The 23,511-nt window shown below is 37.0% G+C and overlaps 1 protein-coding gene across 1 annotated transcript in view; it reads left to right on the forward strand.

Annotated features, from left to right (window-relative positions):
* Positions 1-23,511, forward strand: part of LOC311292519 (uncharacterized protein) — a 679,077-nt gene that overhangs the window by 644,015 nt on the left and 11,551 nt on the right. The window lies entirely within an intron of this gene.

Raw genomic sequence — 23,511 nt, forward strand, 5'->3', positions numbered from 1 at the left:
GCTGCAACCAGATTTCACAATCGGTTAGGATTTTAAAACTCCTGTAGTGTGTGAGCCAGGCATGAGTCTCTTATGAGTCTCTACCACAACCAATGCGAAAGCACAGTTTGAATCTGGCAGTGATGTCATGTCACTGAACATCCTAAATCCCATATGTGGGACCGTACCGCTCAAAAGGTTAAACATTTCATTTTGTAACCATGAATACAAAAATGAAACTGAGGAGGCACAAATCAGATCTGAGGGGGCAATGCCCCCTTTTGCCCCCTCGTGATGCCGGGCCTGCTTATAGTCCTAGCTTGTTTTTAATGTTTTTATGAAATATCTGTATTGGTTGTGTTGTGGCAAATCTCTTAAACATCATCACTGCGTAAGCAACACTGAGTCAAATTGTCTTTTAAAGTAATTTATTCTCTTGCAAGAGAAGGTCAGACAGTCATACAGACATTCAGAGCCTACCTGCAGAGTGTAAGACCAGGAGGAGCACCTTTTATATTCTTTACCAAAGTCTCCTTCAGCTGTTGCTTTTCCTAGTAGTTTTCCACTAACATGGGCACACTTTTGCACATGCTCCTATTTATCAATACTTCTGACACTGGGACCAACAAATGTAGATGCATCCTGACCTCTGAGGTCAGAAGGTCCCTCTTCAACTATCCCCATCCTGTCTCACTCTGCACGGATACAGGTGTACAAACAGACATACATTTCCCGTTCACATACATATATTCCCTGTTCCCATACCACTACAAACAATATACGCATGTGGCTTACATTCCAATGTAATATCTAAAAATGTTTCCATTACAACTGCATGATCATATCACCGTATTATTTACTGCCATGCGAGCCACAAATTAAAGCTTGGCGAGGCACGCAATGAGTAACACTGGCATAGGTTTATATTTACGTTACAAATCTGGTGAAATGGCGCACGTTGCATTCCCAGATGAAGGTTATAAGCCACACAAACTCACAGCATATGCAGAGAATGAGTTTGAGACGCATGTAAACGATAACAGATCATGTGGAGCAGCGTTTACTGAGAACAGAGCCGCTCTGAGACACACGTGAACTACACGCATGTAAATAATTAAAGCGCATATTCATATTCAATATTCAACACATTGAATCAGTTCTTGTGAATTCACAATAGCACTATGCTGTAGTATCATTTTTAAATGCTGTCAACTCCTATAGTGTGAGCCAGGCATTAGGGATGCACCGATAGCACTGTTTCCCGAACGAGTCCGATACAATACTTTAATTTTTGGTACTCGCCGATACCGAGTACTGAGACCGATACCTGTATTTTCACTGCATTTGTAATTTTTAAATGTATTGGGTAGAGAAACCAAAAGAATATAAATTATATTAGTTGGCTTAATTTGTTCATCAAATATATATTTCTTAATTGCTTAATTAAGCCTGCTAAAATGCATAGTATGAGCTTCTGTTACTGAACAATGTTCATTCTATTGCTCTATAATATTTTATCTTTCATTTAATAGCACAGCACATATTTAGAGCAGCTTCAGCAGGGCTCGTGCTGAGGATCGGGTCAGTGGTTTTTGGGCGTCAGCAACCAGTTAATCACTGCAAAACACAAACACCTGTTTAGATTCTCTCACACGGCGCCACGGAGTGAAAGTGGTGTCCGCGGTGAATGTGGATGTTGTTGGCCATGAGTGTATTTTAGCAGCATCTAGGATGAATAATGTAATGGTTTTGTTTTTAAATTCTGTCGAGAGAGCAAATGAAGTAGTGAAAGAGGTGTAGTTATTAGTGGTTTGTTTACCCCAGTCCTTCCCCTTTCTACACTTGCTAAGAAAGTCACTCTGTTTACTTACGGAAAGTCTAACGTTCCGCCATTCATAAAAGACGAAATGCTAACAAAAGAACCGTCACGTTTTGGAAAGATAGTCAGCCCCATGAAAAAGATCATTCTTGGTAGATAATCAGACCTGATTAAACACATGGTATCTTTCAGGAGATTCACTTATATGATCCTGAAAGATAATCAAACTGAACTAAATCTGAATTTGAAACTCAGAGTTGATTACTTTGATTATACTGTCTTTGTGTGTACTGATGTGATGAAGTGCTTTGGCTGTGGCAAAACTGGGCATTTAGTGCGTGCTTGTCCAGAGAATAATGGTACAAATACACAAGATGTCTCAGGTGAAAATGGTGTGCAAGTCAGGAATGCAGGTACAGATAATGTTCCTGACCCAACCCAAACTGAACCCAGGCCATCCACTAGTGGTCTAACTGAAACAATGCCCCATTTACAGACAGAAGAGGCGAATCAGGCCATAGCTGGGAATAATGAGGAGAATGATTTAGTTATCCCTGTTGTTGACAAAGGTGAGCCCAAGGCTGATGAGAGCATGGATATTTCGCATGTCACTATAGTGTCTGATTCAAAGTCTCCTTCAGAGAGTGTCAACTTAAGTGATCATTTAATGATGGATATAGATCAGGCAGTTTTCAAAACACCTTTAAAGAGGGTCAAGGGACAAGGTTTCTGAATCAAAACCAGCTAGAAAAACAGAAAATGAAAAGGAGTCTGATGTTGATGATGTTGGTAATGAGAGTGATCTCTCTGATTCTGGTGCTTCTAGTTGTTCCCAGAATGAATGGACATGTCGAGATTATGATACGGATGAAATCAAGAAGTTTTTTAAATTGTCTAAAAACTTGAGTGGTGTACAGGCTGCTGACTATTTTCCAGACACAAAACGTTTTGTGGACTTTCATGACTGAGTGATGTTTCACAAATAAAGAAGTCTATAGGTTGAAGTTTTTTTCTCTATGGCCTAAGTTTATTTTTTTATAATTTTCATATGGGTGACATTCGCATTGCATCCTTAAATGTGAATGGAGCAAGATAATGTATAAAACGTACATTAATATATAATACTATGAATCAGAAACAACTTGATGTTTTACTTTTACAAAAAACACATAGTGATACAACAAATTCTGATGAATGGGCGAAATAATTTAGAGGTCTCTCTTTTTTTAGTCATAAATCCTTTCTTAGTGGTGGTGTCGCTATTTTATTTGCTAATTGTTTTACTCCCTGTTCTATTGAGATGGAAGAGGTTGTGACAAATGTAATGGTGAGGAGTATTTATTTTTAGGTGGAGACTTTAACCCTCTGGGGTCTGAGCTGTTTTCTGGGCTCTGGAGGTGTTCTGACATGCTCTGACATTTGTGCTTATTTCTGTTACTTGTGACATTTTCATGGCTAAAGTCTTATTACACTGTATTCAGCACAAACTCTGCTACAATAATATATCAACAGCATGTGTGTAAAAGTTTGTAGTTTTGAGATAATGACATTTATGCGTGGTTTGTGAAAATACAAAAAAAAATTCTCACTGAAATAAGGTCATGAAACCCATACTTATTATTTCTTCACAAGACTTTTGAAAATTGTATGACGTAGCCTAGAATATTTGCTCTAAAACTATGTGAAAATCACCCTGACTGCTCATTCAGAGAAGACAATATATTGATTTAAAAATTTTACGACGTGTTTTGTGTGAAAAAGCAATATGCGAAGGGGCGGATCATCTCATTAATATGTAAGGCTTTTTACACCTGAGAAAGACAAAGACACTCCCTAATGGCCCTATTAGGAGCTTATCAGGGCCCATCATTCTGACCAACCTTGCACAAAGAATGAGGAGATTAAAAAAAGAATGGCTTTTAAAATTGTTTGGATTTATTTACAACATAATCCAAAGATACACAACAAAAAAAAAACACTTATTGATAACAATGATCCAAAGAAAGAGACCTTTGTGCCATTCCTAAAAACATTGTACATACCTTTCATTTCCAAGGTGTTTGATTTTCACTTTACCATGTTCATGTACAGAGACATGTACTGTGAATGTTGAAGTCAGCAGGACTCAGTGGCATCTGGGCCCTGAAAAAAAAAAAAAAAAAAAAAAAAAAAAGTGAACATACTGATATCAAGAGAAAGGCCTGCACGATTTTGGGAATACATTTGAGATTTTTCTGGTTAAAATTGCTTTTTAAAATTCACAGAATACACACACACACTCACACAAATGTTTCCAACAATATATTATATAATGAACACAGGTTTGTTGTGCCTTGTAGGTATAGGCTATGCACAGTGCTGCATAAAATAATAACAATATAGCAGCCTATATACATTTTCAAAAAGATTTCAGTAACAACTAAGCTAGAGAAAAATATATTGATTATCATGTTACTTCAAATGTTTCCATTCGTTATGATGATATGAAATGAGATAATAGTAAAACATGAAGCCGTTTGGAGCGTTTTGCTTTTCCAAAATATGATGCATTCAAACGCGATCGCGATCAAAAATATGATAGGCTACATTCAAACGCGATCGCGCTCAAATATAAAACATTATGGTTAGGCCTACCATATACATATCTACGTTTGAGCAGATATCCACAAACACAGTAACAGTAAACACGGGTCTAAATATTATAATATTCACCATATATCTAGCAACAGTTCAACTGCAATGTGAAATTTATGCAACAATAACAAACTAATATGTAAGAATTTCTTACCTTATCTTTCTTGTCTTGAAATCGCATTCTTCTTCTGGGGTAAAGCCAATGTAAACTCACGTCTTTCAAACTCGACGAAAAGCAGAGACTGATGAAGTGTTTTGTTTTTGAGGTAACGAGCGCGTTCGCGTTCCATGTGGAGATTTGCATGTGAATATCTTTTGCGCGAGTAGGCGTGGCCAAATTAACTGTAATGAGCAAGCGTTTGAGAAGCTGGACATCTTGTTGGTTTTATACAAATTACTTAAACAGAAAATATTTGTTTTCAGTTTGAATCCGATCATTTAAAAGTACACACTTAAATGTTTATAAAGGTATATGGCTCATAAATGTGTGACAAGTATTCGCTGAGTTTTGTTTCAGTTTATAGACGTGCTCAAGAAAAAAAAGTTCACCGCGACGGAGAGGCAGAACGCACACCCTGTTTATTTTCTTTATTTTTCAAAAGCACAATGTTTTGATTTGATTGTAAGTGGACACATACAAAAGTAGAAATATCACAGATTCTTTTTTTATATTTATTTTTTCTGTATGACCATAAATGACGGAGTAATTTAAGTTTAAAGTGCTACAATGTAAAAAAAGTCCAGCAAAACGCGGGGGCGCGTTTGCCGACCTCAGAGGGTTAATTGTGTAGAAAATAATATGGATAGAAATCATGTAGAACCACATTTGCTTTCTCGTGAGCGACTCTTTCAAATGATTGAAACAAATGATTTATGTGACGTATGGAGGAGTTTAAATGGGAATTTAAAGCAGTACACATGGGCACATGCCCGTGATAACAGGTTGTCATTAGTGTGATTGGATAGATTCTATTGTTTTAAACACCATCTTAGTACTTTTAAAAATTGTTTCATAATTCCAGTTGGGTTTTCAGATCATAGTCTTGTTATATGTACAGTAACTTTAAACTCTGTCAAGCCGAAAACTGCTTACTGGCACTTTAACACGAATTTATTAACCTGTTAAGCTGCAACCCCACTTTTGAAAAATCCCCAGAAATGACATACCCAAACTGAAACAGATACAGTTCATGAACCCTTTGCATTAAAAGCACAAGTATGATCTCATTTGAAAGCTGACACCTGGCAGTTTATTGTAAATGTAGAATTAATTATTGTCATAATGACAAAAATTGTTATAAATAGCTTCAAAGTTTTGTAAAATTATTAGAAATTAATTTTTATGAAACATCCTCATGAAAATAAAATTGAAGTTGGCACTGGAGCAATCTAGAAATGCACTACAGCTAAAGCCATATGTCTAAACATTCTATGTTTAAAATCTGAAGATAATAAGTCCAAAACTCTGTATTTAGTTAAATGTTTTTCAAGACCATGTCAAATGACTTTATTTTGATTTGACGCTAAAATGCTACTGATGTTTATTGTCATCTTCTAACCATCTATCCAGTATATTGTCTCTATTGTTTTGTGGTGCAGACGATCCCCATTCAGTCTCAGTCTCCCCCTGCACACATTCACACCTCTCCAGCCTGGTTATGGCTCGAAATATGCATTTCTTTTGTCTGCATTATAGCTACTAACGACTGGCTATTCACAGGCTATTCATAGGGTTTCAGTCCCTAATTTCTTTTCTCAAAGTTTACCTCAAATTTTAAACTGTATCAAATGCATTTCTTGAATAAAGACACATTTCAGGTAGCATTCAAAAAATAATAAAAGTATAACTTCTAGGTAGCAGGTGCACCTAGGGCTAGCTAGCATGTTAGCTTAGCACACCATCAATACACGACAATTTATGAGATTAAAACCATGTTTGTGCTCTAAACTTACTTTTTAACGCACGTTGAGTATTTTAAATAATCTTCTGTGATCTAATTTGGCTTCAGATAAAAAAAATCAGACAGAAAATATACTATTGGATAGTGTTCTGCACAATGATAGTCTATATAGATTAGCATTACATTATAAATATAATCTATTATTATGAAAATACCTGGCATGGCTTGAAAAACACAGGTAACTCAAATATCAGTGCTATCATGTTTATTGTCTTCAAAACATCTGTATCTGCATGTTACAGCGCGATCTCTTGTTAGCTTTGTGTGTATCAGTGACGTCCTGGAATGTCACATGGTCATGGCTCTTCTTCATGTTCCATATATGGACTATTATTGTGCATGTAGCGCCCTCAGGCTATTGGTATGAATTAAAAAACACAGTATCGGAATACCAAATGCTCATAAAGATTACATCGACGCATTTGGGTATAAATTCAATAAATATTATTCCTGTCTATAGAAATATGATGTAAATTTATGAGAATCTATCAATATTTCTCCAAATCTGCACATTTTTGAGCTAAAGCCCTGAGGGACGTTGTTTTGTGTATCGCTGTCATGACGACAGCACGGAGTTTTTTATGAATGAAAGCGGCTGACGCGCATAATTCATATTAAAGGTATCGACTCATTTTTTCATTTCATAACTCCTGACACAAATTAAGACATAACTGTCACTATGAGTTTCTCAGAATACAATAGTGGTCAAATACTGAAACTTGAGTATTATATCTTTTTAATTATGTATAGTTTGTCAAGGTATAACATTAAATCTGATAGTAATTTTGAATTAAATAAATAAATAACGCTTCAGTGCGCGGGCGCACTGGCAACGGTTAACAGGTTAAAGGGGTCATATAATGGTACATGCACTTTTACAAGTTGATTGTACTGAAATGTGTGTTGGCAGTGCCTGTACACAACCATCATAAAATGATAAAAATCCATCCAGTGTTTTTTTTTTTTAAATCTCCTTATATGTTTTCCCCTGTCTCAAATCAAGCCGTTCGACCGAGTGACGTCACACATTCGGACGCCCCTCCCATGATTGTTAATTGACAGCAGCGTTTCAACACAGACCCGCCCTCGCTCATGAGCGAGCTGTCATCATAGTCCTCTATTGTTGATACGCTGGAGCAGAATGGCGTCTAAGCGATTGTGGTTTTCTGTTCTTGGGTGCAATAAGGAACACAGCAGTCATTTTGATGTTCCTAAATCCGAACTGCTGAAGACGCAGTGGCTGAGTTTTGTTTTCAAAGGGAATATTACTTACGATCAACAGCAATGCTTTCATGTTTGCGCGAATCATTTAACCCTCTGAGGTCGAAAAACGCGCCCGCGTGTTTTGCTGGATTTTCTTTACATTGTAGCACTTTAAACTTAACCCTCTGGGGTCTAAGGTGTTTTTGGGGTCCTTGAGATGTTCTGACATGCCCTGACATTTGTGTTTTTTTCAGTTGCTTATAAACATATTAATGGCAAAAAAAAATTACACACTATTTAGCACAAACAGGGCTACCATAATATGTGAGCAACAAGAATGTACATGTCTGCATTTTTGAGAGAATAATGTTTATGCGTGGTTATTGAAAAAACTAAAAACTAAAGTTTCTGAAATAAGACCACAAAACACATACTAAATATGTGCCAATAAGACTTTTGTCTAATGGATGTCATCGCCTAGTGTTTTTTCTTCAGAATGATCTGAAAATCACCCTGCCTAATCATTCACATAACACAATACATTGATTTGAATTTTGCAAAGCACTTTCTGTTTGGAAAGGCAATATGCGGAGTGGGCGTCAACGATCCAACACCATCATGCATATTTAGTGGTTCACACCTGAGGAGACAATGGGGCCTGCATACTTAATTAGCCATTCATTCAGGTGAGTCACTGAGCCACAAGAATGCAAGAGCAACAGTTGGAAGTATCTCAATTCTTTTTTATTTTTCCACATATTGTGCTTGCAATTTGGCCTATAATATCCAAGGAAAACATGTCTAGTAATTGTGCAGTTAATTCTCATACTGTATTTTCAGTTTTGGAATATTTATCCTCTCCCCAAATTTGTCACTAATAAAACACAATAAAAATTATTTAAAGAAAAGACTTATATTTACCTTTTAATAGTTTGTTTACATCTACCTTGTACATATATTTTTTTATTAAAAAGGTTACAATTACAACAATTCAAGTGTAATCTTTCTTTGTAAAAACTAAAGTATACATTTTATCATACATATTTCAAAGTTAAGGATTTGATTGATTATTTGATTACTTTATTTTTGACAAAACATACTATATTTAACATGAGCAAATATTGGCAAACAAAAGCTTATTTGAGGTGGCAGATATTTTACAGTAAAAATGTATAATCTATCCAAAACTAATCAACGAAATGTTGTCTTTCATATGTCTGTAACATAGGTCTTTCATTTTTATTATAAGAAATATAAATGTTAATTTGCAGTTTAATACGTTGCTTATACAAATACATTTTATTTCAACATATTTCAGTCAATTTTTACTCAGTATAGCAATACAGTTTGCTAAAACCGAAACATTCATTCACAAACAGAAACGCCTGACTGTAACGTTGTTTTTATGAAATATTAGGGCATATAAATGTTAATTTTCAGTTTAATATGTTGCTTATACAAATAGCCTACATTTTATTTCAACATATTTCTGTCGATTTTTACTCAGCTCAGTATAGCAATACAGTTTGCTAAAACATCATCATTCATTCACACAGAGACGCAATTTAAATTTAAACTGTCTTTTTGTGAGCTGTGATAAACAGCGCGCATCTCTGCGGCTGCCGTTCATTCATTCACAGAAACGCGATTAACTTGAGAAGGGAAAAAAAAAAAACTTACTACAGTATTCGGATCCTCTCTCCTGCAATACCCGCACTCTGAGGTAGATTTTCCGTTATTATTATTCCTCACAGCGCTGCCAGATGGTGTAAACACGTAGGCTACAATGATATGATTAAACTTGTGTTTTCTCGAGCTGATATGGGGGCGTTCACAGGTTTGCCTCAGTAATTTGCGTTTGAATAGCATGCACTCTCCGTGGGCGGGTTCACATTACATTTGAATGAGCTCTAATTAGCTCGACTGGAATCGCTCTCTTTTAATACAGATTTCACAAGATGAGAATATTTGTTTTTGATATAAATTACCTCATTTTAAAGAAGAGAATTCAAGCTTCATGCCTGTGTGTCTGTATGCCTGTTTGACTCAGTATTCGCTGAGTTATTGTTCATTTTCGGACGCGTTTCAGAATGGTCTTCACTGACAGAGAGAAGGCAGAACTCGCATCACGTTTATTTTTCTTTATTTGGCAAAAAGCACAACAGTTTGTTTTTATTGTGAGCATACACAAAAATAACACACATTTAACAGAATCGATTGATGTATGAAACGTGCTTGTAATATCAAAGTCAACAGAGCAAAATTAATTTCTTTTGAACTGAACAGAAAAAAATCCAGCAAAACGCGCGGGCGCGTTTGTCGACCTCAGAGTTAAGGGTTAAGAGGGTTAAATTACTCCGTCATTTATGGTCATACAGAAAAAAGAAATATAAAAAAAGAATCTGTGATATTTCTACTTTTGTATGTGTCCACTTACAATCAAATCAAAACATTGTGCTTTTGAAAAATAAAGAAAATAAACAGGGTGTGCGTTCTGCCTCTCCGTCGCGGTGAACTTTTTTTTTCTTGAGCACGTCTATAAACTGAAACAAAACTCAGTGAATACTTGTCACACATTTATGAGCCATATACCTTTATAAACATTTAAGTGTGTACTTTTAAATGATCGGATTCAAACTGAAAACAAATATTCTCTGTTTAAGTAATTTGTATAAAACCAACAAGATGTCCAGCTTCTCAAACGCTTCCTAATTAGTTTTAATTTGACCACGCCTACTCGCGCAAAAGATATTCACATGCAAATCTCCATATGGAACGCGAACGCGCTCATTACCTCAAAAACAAAACACTTCATCAGTCTCTGCTTTTCGTCGAGTTTGAAAGACGTGAGCTTACATTGGCTTTACCCCAGAAGAAGAACGCAATTTGAAGACAAGAAAGATAAGGTAAGAAATTCTTACATATTAGTTTGTTATTGTTGCATAAATTTCATTTAGTTGCAGTTGAACTGTTGCTAGATATATGGTGAATATTATAATATTTAGACCCGTGTTTACTGTTACTGTGTTTGTGGATATCTGCTCAAACGTAGATATGTATATGGTAGGCCTAACCATAATGTTTTATATTTGAGCGCGATCGCGTTTGAATGTATCATATTTTTGATCGCGATCGCGTTTGAATGTATCATATTTTTGATCGCGATCGCGTTTGAATGTATCATATTTTGGAAAAGCAAAACGTTCCAAACGGCTTCATGTTTTTACTATTATCTCATTTCATATCATCATAACGAATGGAAACATTTGAAGTAACATGATAATCAATATATTTTTCTCTAGCTTAGTTGTTACTGAAATCTTTTTGAAAATGTATATAGGCTGCTATATTGTTATTATTTTATGCAGCACTGCGCATAGCCTATACCTACAAGGCACAACAAACCTGGTGTTCATTATATAATATATTGTTGGAAACATTTGTGTGAGTGTGTGTGTGTATTCTGTGAATTTTAAAAAGCAATTTTAACCAAAAAAATCTAAAATGTATTCCCAAAATCGTGCAGGCCTTTCTCTTGATATCAGTATGTACACTTTTTTTTTTTTTTTTTTTTTCAGGGCCCAGATGCCACTGAGTCCTGCTGACTTCAACATTCACAGTACATGTCTCTGTACATGAACATGGTAAAGTGAAAATCAAACACCTTGGAAATGAAAGGTATGTACAATGTTTTTAGGAATGGCACAAAGGTCTCTTTCTTTGGATCATTGTTATCAATAAGTGTTTTTTTGTTGTGTATCTTTGGATTATGTTGTGTTGTAAATAAATCCAAACAATTTTAAAAGCCATTCTTTTTTAAATCTCCTCATTCTTTGTGCAAGTTTGGTCAGAATGATGGGCCCTGATAAGCTCCTAATAGGGCCATTAGGGAGTGTCTTTGTCTTTCTCAGGTGTGGAAAGCTTACATATTAATGAGGTGATCCGCCCCTCCCGCATAAAGCTTTATCACACAAAACACGTCGTAAAATTTTTTAATCAATATATTGTCTTCTCTGAATGAGCAGTCAGGGTGATTTTCACATAGTTTTAGAGCAAATGTTCTAGGCTACGTCATACAATTTTCAAAAGTCTTGTGAAGAAATAATCAGTATGGGTTTCATGACCTTATTTCAGTGAGAATTTATTTTTGTATTTTCACAAACCACGCATAAATGTCAGTACCTCAAAACTACAAACTTTTACATACATGCTGCTGATATATTATTGTAGCAGAGTTTGTGCTGAATACAGTGTAATTAGACTTTAGCCATGAAAATGTCACAAGTAACAGAAATAAGCACAAATGTCAGAGCATGTCAGAACACCTCCTGGGCCCAGAAAACAGCTCAGACCCCAGAAGGTTAACACCAGACAGCTTTACAAATGAGGGTCAGTATAAAGCTGGTTTTGCTAATAAGTTGCTCCTGAAAAAAGGATCGGTACCAACTATTCGTGTTCCTGCTGCACCTCCAGAAGTGAGTTTAACATTTTATTAACCTTTATATTAATCTTTGCAAATCGCTTGGACGCTTCACGATGAATGCGGCTAAGGTTTACACTCAGGGTACATTACGGCATGTTTTCTATGTACGACGTTCTCAATATAATTCAGACACATGCACTTAAATGGCGTGCTGAAAACAGAGCTGTTTTTGACCAGGTAAAATTAGTGTTTTCTTACAATACTAATGAGAATTTTTAATTAAAGTGTATTACAAACTTTTCATTTAGACCCTAAAGAATCATAATAACTAAAAATGCCATTATATGAACCCTTTAAGTGATGCACATTTTAGAGAAACATTCACATTTTTGGGGGGAAAACTTTAAGAAGGAAAAAGCTCATTTTCAGTCTTTACAAAAATGGTGGGAGTTTAGTAAAATACAAATCAAACAACTATGTCAACAGTACACTCACAATGTCACAAAATATATAATTAAATCCATAAAAGTTTTAGAAGATGAAATTCTGATATTCCAAGAAGTGCCACAGTCAAGTGGAAATCAAACACATATTGAATCCCTTTTTTTTTTTTAAAGAAATCTGTTTTGTCTGACACAAAAAGTGAAAGCACAGGGGGCGCTAGTTCGATCACGGCTTAAAGATATAGACCAGATGGATGTACCTTAAAAAAATGTCTTTAGTCTACAAAAAAAGAACGGTCAGAAACACTTTATACATTCTTTATTTTCTGAGACCGGTTCTCTTGTATAAGACCCTATTGAAATTTGGAAAAGAGCTTTTAGAGTTTTTATGAAAAGCTTTATAGTTGTGAACACAGGGAAGATCAGGTTGTTGAACATTGTTTTTATGAAGGGCTACCAAAGGTCTCTGAAGACTCCAATGCAGAACTCAAGAGAGCTATAAGCTTGGGAGAACTGCATGAAGCTCTCCAAAGTATGGAGAATGGCAAGGCTCCTGGGATAGACAGAATCCCAGTTGAGTTCTATAAAGCCTTTTGGCCTGTGATATCTGCTTGATATCCCAAGCTATCTGAGGTGACAGTGACAGTCTTTGAGATCGGTCTAGAAATTTGAGATCGGTCTAAAATTCTTAGGATCCTCTATTGCCAAATTAGGCCTCTTTAATAATGGAAGAAATGTAGCATACTTAAAATCTGCTGGACAGGTTCCCTGACTAAGGCATTTGTTAATTAAGTTCAACACCGTGGTCCCTACACTAGCAAAAATCTGCTTAAAAAGATGAGGTGACATGACATCACCTTTATGCTGGCTACACACCAAAAGATAATCGGGCTGATTTTGGGCCGATTTCCCCCCTTCCGACAATCCTAGCTATGTCCCGATTATCTTGATGGTTCTACAGATTATTTTATCAGATTTTCCCTTGGTGTGAGGTGTGTTAAGAGTGTCCGAACCTGATCGGAAGAACGTCGGAGCCGCCCCGATCGCGAATCGTAAATGTTAAACATGTTGAATATTTACAATTTGCGATCGGGGCGGCTCCGACGTCAGAAATCCTGATGTGTGGGGGGAACCCCGAGGACAAACGAGCACACCCTCTGGAGATTATCACGTGAAACGAAACAATATCCAATCAGAAAGAGAGATGATGTCAGACGGAAGCATAACAAACGCAGTCATTGCACAGCACAAAGTAAAATTGATGTAGACAGCAGAGATGGAGGATCAGCTTGTTGATTTGTGGCAACAGCACAAATGTTTATACAACGTGTTGTGTAAAACCTTTCCAAACACTATCATCGCAATTTCTTCCTGCATATCGTCCGCCATGCTTATTCTGAGGTCTCGTGAGATTTTGCGAGATTTCCTGTGTTCACAGTCGAGGCTCTGTTCGTGTGTGGTGTGCTGTCTTTGTCATATCATGGCACACCACACACTATAGGAGCAAAACGGTTAAATCTAGTATTTTTTGTCCTCATGTTTGTGGGCTATCACATTTTGAAAATCTTATAAGATGTAAAAAATATTTTGGTGTGTACCCAGCATTAGATGAAGAAGGCTTAACCCTCTGGGGTCTGAGCTGTTTTCTGGCCCTGGAGGTGTTCTGACATGCTCTGACATTTGTGCTTATTTCTGTTACTTGTGACATTTTCATGGCTAAAGTCTGATTACACTGTATTTAGCACAAACTCTGCTACAATAATATATCAGCAGCATGTATGTAAAAGTTTGTAGTTTTGAGATAATGACATTTATGCGTGGTTTGTGAAAAAAAAAAGTCACTGAAATAAGGCTGTGAAACCCATACTGATTATTTCTTCACAAGACTTTTGAAAATTGTATCACGTAGCCTAGAATATTTGCTCCAAAACTATGTGAAAATCATCCTGACTGCTCATTCAGATAAGACAATATATTGATTTAAAATTTGTAAGACGTGTTTTCTGTAATAAAGCTTTATGCAAAGAGGCATGATCACATCATTAATATGTATGGATTTCACACCTGAGAAAGACAAAGACCCACCTCTAATGGCCCTATTAGGAGCTATCAGGCCCTATCATTCTGAGCAACCTTGCACAAAGAATGAGGAGATTTAAAAAAGAATGTCTTTTAGATTGTTTGGATTTATTTACAACACAACATAATCCAAAGATACACAACAAATGACAAAAAAGCACATTATTGAAAACAATGATCCAAAGATAGAGACCTTTCTGCCATTCCTAAAAACATTGTACATACCTTTCATTTCCAAGGTGTTTGATTTTCACTTTACCATGTTCATGTACAGAGACTCATGTGAATGTTGAAGTCAGCAGGACTCATCCGTGGGGCATCTGGTCCCTGTAAAAAAAAAAAAAAAAAAACACTATAGGGCTGCACAATTTTGGGAATAGATTTGAGATTTTTCTGGTTAAAAATGCACGGCGCGCTCCAAAATATGAAACATTATGGTTACCATATTATACATATCTACGTTTGAGCAGATATCCACAAACACAGTATAGTAAACACGGGTCTAAATATTATAATATTCACCTTATATGTAGCAACAGTTCAACTGCAATGTGAACATAAACTAATAATTAAGAATTTCTTACCTTATATCTTTCTTGTCTTCAAATCGCGTTCTTCTTCTTCTGAGGTAAATCCAATGTAAGCCCATGGCGTGTCTTTCAAACTCGACGAAAAGCAGAGACTTGTTAAGTTTTTTTGTGCTTTGTTTTTGAGGTAACGAGCGCGTTCGCGTTCCATGTGGACGATCTGCATGTCAATCTCTTTTGCGCGCGTGGTCAAATTAAAAATAATGAGCAAGGGTTTGAGATACTGGACATCTTGTTGGTTTTATACATATTACTTAAACAGAGAATATTTGTTTTCAGTTTGAATCCGATCATTTAAAAGTACACACATAAATGATTATAAAGATATATGGCTCATAAATGTGTGAATAGTATTCGCTGAGTTTTGTTTCAGTTTATAGACGTGCTCTAGAAAAAAAAGTTCACCGCGACGGAGAGGCAGAAAGCACACCCTGTTCATTTTCTTTATTTTTACAAAAGCACAATGTTTTGATTTGATTGTAAGTGGACACATACAAAAGTAGAAATATCACAGATTCTTTTTTCATATTTCTTTTTTCTGTATTACCATAAATGATGGAGTAATTTAAGTTTATTGTGCTACTATTTGAAGAAAATCCAGCAAAACGCGGGGGCGCGTTTGCCGACCTCAGAGGGTTAAGATGTACAACAATATCCACCAAAACTGGAAGGGTAATAAGATGGAATTCACTCCATTCCGTACTACAAGGCACAGCCAGGTGAAAAGATGGAGCCACCTATAATTTCAGTATTGTAGAGTGTATACCAACAATTTTATCATTAAAATTTTCAAAAAGTCTTCACAATTTAAGATAGAAGGATCTGGATACCTAGTTTGCCTAGGGTTAATAACTGAATTTATAATCTCAAATAAAATTTTAGGTTCATTCACATGTTGAGTGATAACATCCAAGTAATACTTATGTTTAGCATCTCTAGAGGCCTTCTGAAATGTCTGTAACGATTCTCTAAATATCTCATAATGGACCTGCAATTTATGTTTTATCCACCTCCTCTCAGCTTGTGGAGCATGTTGTCTAAGTGCCTGTAGGGGTTCATTATCCGATGGCAAATGTTTAATTTGACCCCTTTTAGCTTTTTTAGAAGAGCAACATTATCTAAAATATCAGCACAAACAGAATTAAACCGTTCCAACAACTCATCAACACTTAAATTCATCAAAGATGTTTCAGATAAGATAGATTCACCATAGTCTTTATACAGAGTAGAGAACTCAGCACTATTAGAATAATTGATTTTCCGAGACCATATTTTTTCTTGCAGTGACTTTCTCACATTCTTATAAGAACATACATTGAAAAACACTGGTTTATGGTCCGAAAACACTAATTCGTCAATAATAATGTGCTGAATGTGCAGGTTAAAAGATAAAACCAGATCTAATGTATGGCCCAACTTATGAGTTGGCCCTTTGACCCACTGTGTCAGATCAAAAGAGTCGATCATATTTACAAACTCTCTGGAAACCACATCCTTCCCACAGCACAAGTATACATTAAAATCCCCAATAATTACGCTTTCGGCGTGGGACCCGAGAGCGCTCCGGTTCCTGTAACTCCGGGCAAAAGCATTAATTGACGATTGATTCCAGGTGTGAGGAGGACGCAAATCAGCGGTGATTGGAGATCACAGTGAGAGGAAGAGATACAAAAGGGCTTCATGTTCTGAACAGTGGTGTTGTTTTTGGGGGGTGTCGCCTTCGAGGTCAGTGTTGGCTGGAAATTGTTCTTTTTGGATCGTCTTCTGTGTATGTTTTCCAGTGTGTGCTTCAGCCATTTGTGTCCCTGCCAACGTGGATTCGACAGTCGGGTGCTCTAGCTAGTGTGTTTGTTCTGGATGGGAAGAGGAATTGGATACTTGGAGAATGGAGATTGAACTATCAGCAGGAATTCATCATTAAGGAGAGATAAGTGTTATACATTGCTTGGATTATGATGTGATGGATGTTTTGGAAGATACAATTTAACTTTACGACTTATAACTTTTGGAGAGGATTGGACACCTTATGCTTTATTGTGGATGTTAAGGAAATTGTATTGAAGAACTGAGGATTGGAAGCCCCTGCCGACGCCCTAAGCTGTGAGTTATGAAGATTCGCAGTGCTATATATTGATATAATCACGTGTGCTATTCTGTGTGGATTGTAGTGAAACACGAGTGGGAGTGCATAGCGAAGGCACGAAGAGATCCAGCCCGTTTCTGAAAATAATCTTTTTTTTTGTCTCGGAATCCAATGAATGAGATCAACCAGTGGTGAACTCTTGTCCATTACTTCTTTGATTAGATGAATCAGTGGATGATTTTCTTTTCACCGCTTGTGGTATTATGTCTCCAGCAGTGATCGCTTCAGCTTTGTTGAAGCAACGATATCCATTTCTGTCTGCCTGAGCCCCGTGAAGAGAACCAGTTCAGCTTCGCTGAAGAAGCCACCATTCTCTGTCTGCCTGAGCCCCGTGAAGAAAACCAGTTCAGCTTCGCTGAATAAGTCACCACTCTCTGTCCGTCTGAGCCCTGTGAAGAGAACCAGTCCAGCTTCGCTGAAGAAGCTGCCATTCTCTGTCCACTTGAGTCCCGTGAAGAGGAGCAAGCCAGTGCAGTGTGGGCTAGCTGCAAGAAGTCGAAACCTTCCTCCTTTTTAATTAATAGTTTTTTAAATTAAAACCTTTTTAAATCTCATTCAGTGCGGTTGTCCTCTGTCTGCCTGTGTGCCCGTGGTGTCGGCTCCTCACAGTGGTGTCCCAAATTCAAGAGGGGTGCGGCTGGGTCATTTCCTGGTAGTTGCCCACCCTGACCTGTGACACTGTTTGGGCAAGTCGTTTTACAAGAACCTTTTTAAAGTATGGGACCTCTTTCAAGTAAAAACAATTGAATTTACATCCTCTTTGTTTTGGCTGTTGGAAGAACCTCTGAGGTCACGTTTGGACAGTTTCGGTGCATGTGGGACAATGTCTGCAACTTTCGTTAAATCTGAAATCACAACACTTGGGTGTTTAATCAAAGTGGCTGGCCCAAGCTTTGAAAAAGTTGAAGATGTAGCTGTTTTTTTTTAAGAGTTAAATCCATTCGAATTGTGGCACAAGTATTACAGAAACTGCAATCTGCTTTTAGAACGGAAGAAACAAAAATGCTTCAAGGTTACTGTGAAGGGCAATTTATCCCCAATGAGAGGGACACATTTCCAAATCTGCTTCTTTCACCAAATTTAGGTGAATATACATGAGTTTTTTTTTAGAATCTGAAAAGTTGGCAGATATGGATTTGCATGAAAGTAATGGGAAAAAATTGTTTAAAGCTTGTGAAAAATCTTTTAACAAAAAGGGACTACATGAAAGAGTTGACACTCCATGGCGTACTGTTTTTCAGATGAATGACAATGTCAGACCAGAGTGGAGAGCACTGTACAAGCTGTTGATTTAAGAATCTTGCTTTCCCCTGTTGTTTAATTTCATGGAAACAGACACCAGTGATTTTGCCAAAAGATATCTCGTATTTATTTAATTAATATAAAACATAGGAGAGAGAGACATTGGACTAGCGAAGATCTAATTCAGCTGCTCAGTCATCTTTCCATTATTTCCATCTCTTCTCTAATTTTCGGACAAACAGGGCTTGGTTTTTATATCCCTGACCAAGGAAAAAAACTACATCTCCATAGGAACACATACATTTAGCAGAAGAACATATGGTTTCCATTAACGTTGGAATGTATTCCCCTTATACTATGCTTGATGAAGAACTGCATATACATTTCAGTCCAGCAGCACACTCAAGTCCAAAGTCTCCCAAAGTCTCTCCCACATATTCACAAAATACAATGAGTACAAATAATTATGAATGTATATAAAGAGTATAAAAGAGATACATAATACTACTGATTACGAATATTAATGAAAGGTAAAAAAAGTAATAATAATACTAAAAACATTAAATGATGAAATTTGAGTCTTCAGTCCCTCCACTGGAACTTGGGCTGCCTTAACACTTCCTTTAACTCTCTTAACCATTTCAAAGAGTTCATAATTCCTCTCCTCCACCAAATCATTATTCCACCACTGTGCCTCTAACTGCAACAATTGAACATGTGGAACATGAATTCCACCCAAATAAAGAGGATAGAGAATCTCAACGCAAAATGGATCAGGAGGAATTGGACATAACTTCCCTCCGTAAATCATATTTTCACTTATTCCATCATGTAATATGCACCACTGTGCTTCTGACACCTGCCATGCACTTGTCCACGCATACTATGTGTATGTATTTAAAAATAAACCCCAATCATCTAAGGAAAGAAAAAGTAATAAGTCTTCTGCCAGTGCCTTGACTCGTTAATTACTTAACTCCTCAAGTTCCTGGCCAAAACAACAAACTAAAATAAACGTTGATGTTAAAGGATCCTATCCCTTGGGGTAGAAAATCAGTAAGCGGGTGTTCATTGATTGTGAGGTTGTGTTTTGTATGTAATGTAGAATGTGTAAAATCTTCTATTTCACACCGAATTTCCCGTTCCCGGTTCTATCCATTTGGTTAGTAATAACCAATTTAACAGGTTTGGTACTTTTCTTCCTAGTGACACATATGATGATATTTATTGCTAACAGAATCACCAAGACTACTACCATAGTCAAAACTATCCATTCTGACCATGACAGATTTCCTGGAATTTTAGTTAATTTTGTCTCAGACATCAATTGAGCTATTCCATTCGCTACGATGACATGACCCATTGCTTGAATTCCCTCCTCTTGGGCTGCCTTAACACTTCCTTTAACTCTCTTAACCATTTCAAAGAGTTCATAATTCCTCTCCTCCACCAAATCATTATTCCACCACTGTGCCTCTAACTGCAACAATTGAACATGTGGAACATGAATTCCACCCAAATAAAGAGGATAGAGAATCTCAACGCAAAATGGATCAGGAGGAATTGGACATAACTTCCCTCCGTAAATCATATTTTCACTTATTCCATCATGTAATATGCACCACTGTGCTTCTGACACCTGCCATGCACCTGTGGTTTGATCTAAAGGAACTACTTCTCAAACTGCAGATCCATTAAGAGATAAACTGAACATTGTAGAGCATGAGCAAATTACCCACTCATGTTCCTCAACACAACAGTCTGTGGTAGAAATCATTGGTGTATCACCTTCAGCCCAATATCCATTCTTTCCTAATCTAATTACTGAATTTCCTTGTCTAACCCCCATTGATTGGAATTGTCTAACTGTCATAATATTACGTTTCCCATATTGAGGCCATACCATAAACAAGGGTAATGTTCCAGAACCTGACAACAAATTTTCATTAATGACAATTTTAATTAATGGAACATGTTTAGCAGAAGTCAAATTAAGTTGATTACCGAAAACCACTAACACAGATTCCACTATTCGCTCAGGAATTTGACCCATTCGAATAACTTGAATATCCTCTACCATTTGATCCTTCAAATTTTGAGCCAGAAATAAACACGCTGCACGATGCGTCTCAAAATTAGATGACTTTGTTAATGCATCTGCCAATTCCTTCGCTGCGTTATTAAGATGCTGACCCGCTGCTATAATATGTAGAGAACCTTGAAGAGCCTCAGTGAGTCCTTTCCCAGTCATTGTTCCCACCCACTGAGTATATTTGCTTAATTGATTCATTTGAGCAGTATTACTAATTGAATTGACAGAACCAAATACCCCCGCTATATCTCCCCATATACTTCGAGATTTACGATTTCGACTTCTCAGAGGATCTTTAGAGGTATAATATTTAATTTCTTTTTCCAACCAACTCCGTATTTGTGTGAAATTTCCACAATAGGACTGATCAAAAACAGTAAGAAGAGATATCAAGTTATAATTAATGCGTTGTCGCCCCATATGGGCTTCATTTATCAAGGTTTTGGTTTCTTTTGCTCAGTGTTGGGTAAGTTACTTTAAAAAAGTAATTAGTTATAGTTACTAGTTACTTCTCAAAAAAAGTAACTGCGTTAGTAACTGAATTACATCATTACAAAAGTAACTAATTACCAGGGAAAGTAACTATTGCGTTACTTAAAAAAAAAAAAAAAGTTTAAATATAAGAAATTTCTTGGATACCCCCAATATGAAATGTTAAATGAATTAAATGTACACTAAATAGAACATGCTTCTTAAGAAATGTACCATAAATAAATAGTAATAGAAAATATAGCCTACATAACACATACACTAGTGCATATCATTAAAATGATAAAACTCACACACCTTTACAACTGGTAGACTGTATTGCCTACTTGAAGTATATTCTTCCTCACAATATTAAGTTTAACAAAAAGTGCTCTCAATATAATAATGAACAATGTACCAACATAAATAATAATAATAAAATATAATCTTTTGGGGCTTTATTTTTATAACCTACAGAGAACGTCATTATCAGAGGTTAGCCAAATTCTAGTCGTGTTTGCCGCACAACAACCGGTCAAACATATAGCCATGTTTGAACGTTCCCTGCAGGTTATTTTGGAGTTTATGTTAGGCTATATAAACTAATTAAAACATTGCATATGATACCAATATGCTACAGAGATTATTCTAATGCTGAAATGTGTAATTTATTTATAAATAAAGTATTTATGCTCGTTGCTCGGACACATTCGGTCTCTGTCGCGCACTGTCGAGCGCGTTCTCGGACACACTCGGTCTCTCTCGCGCACTGTCGAGCGCGTTCTCTGACACACTCGGTCTCTCTCGCGCACTGTCGAACACGTTCTCTGACACACTCGGTCTCTCTCGCGCACTGTCGAGCGCGTTCTCGGACACACTCGGTCTCTCTCGCGCACTGTTCAGCGCGCTGGCTCGCGGCATTCGCCTCGCTTTTGTCCAGTCCGGCGCCTCATAAACACACACACTGGGAGAAAACCGCTTCAGTGAGCTCAATTATAGTAACGCCGCATTTTTATTGACAGTAACGGCAACGGCGTTGTAACGGAGGAAACAGTAATTAGTTTGATTACTCGTTACTGACAAAAATAACGCCGTTAGTAACGCCGTTTATTTATAACGCCGTTATTCCCATCACTGCTTTTGTTAACAAGATACCATGAGCTGGTGCCGTAGTCGTATTTGGGCAAGTATTAGCTTTGTTTGTCTTTTCCGCAGAAAGATAAAAACACCGTCCAATTTCCCCAGTTTCTAGTTCAGTCTCACAATATTCATTTGCATCTTCCGAATGCCAAACTCTTATGTAATTTCCCTTGAATCTGGTTGTCCCTGAGGTAGTATCCCTTAGAAACCCCTCACATGGCAACACTATGGGATAGATACAGCCTTGGGCTAGTGAATCCCATATTGTAAGCATGTGGGTCCGATTCAAAATGAAGTTCATTTCCACATTAGTAGATGTTATGAGGTCTAACCCCACAATTTCACATTGTTCTTTTGAACAAATTTCTCGTCTTTGAGCACTACCAGAATACCCCCCATCTTTCACCGGCCAAATTATTCTGCTTTTGTAACATTGATGATGAAAGTTACATCCACCATAGATGCCCTCACGATATTTATCAAGATCTTTATCATTACGTGGCACCCAATCCCATAATCCCCATTTGGAAATAAAGGGAAGAGTAAAACGTTGGCCTGATTTCAGAGTTGCATTCCGAGTGATTCCTTGAACTCGAGGAGTCCATAAAGCCTGGCTTCCTTGGTAAATGCCAAGTAAAATGAAAAATAAGCATACCATTGTTGCTGGGTATCGAGAATAACTTGCAACCATCTCTAATCAATGTCAATGGAAATGATCCCTGAAATGGAAGCAGAGAAATAATTAAACATCACTTCTTTATTCCCAATCTTTAAAGCTAATGGATGAACAGTGCTCAATATCAGGCCATAAGTCATCATTATCATTTTGTTCATTCACTAAGCAAGGTTTAACTTGTGACCAATGATACCATCTATCTGTTCCTACACCCTTCCCTTTAAGGCAAACACTTGTATCGGTTGTTAAGAGTATCTCATATGGTCCCTCCCATCTAGGCTCTAAACCTTTCCTAGCAATGCGTTTGACCATAACAAAACTGCCTAACTCAGGAATGTGTGGAATATCAGTAGTGGTATGTTTTTCATCCCATTGCTGTTGAGCTTCTCGCACTTTCTTATTATTGTCTTTGGTAGCTTTGTCCAGCATTGTTAGATAGCGTCGTAACTTCTCTTGGAACAAAGTAGAATCTCCTCCTGTTCCCGCAGGTGGCGGAGCATCAGGAGGTAGGACCATTGCTCTTCCAGTCATCAGTTCAAAAGGAGTTAGTCCTGTTACTCTGTTTGGAGTTGCTCTCAAGTTCCACAGAATAGCAGGTAATAACTTATGCCAACCTTGGCCA

Source organism: Rutilus rutilus, assembly GCF_951802725.1.
Source record: "Rutilus rutilus genome assembly, chromosome: 6".
NCBI classification, from domain to species: Eukaryota; Metazoa; Chordata; class Actinopteri; order Cypriniformes; family Leuciscidae; genus Rutilus; species Rutilus rutilus.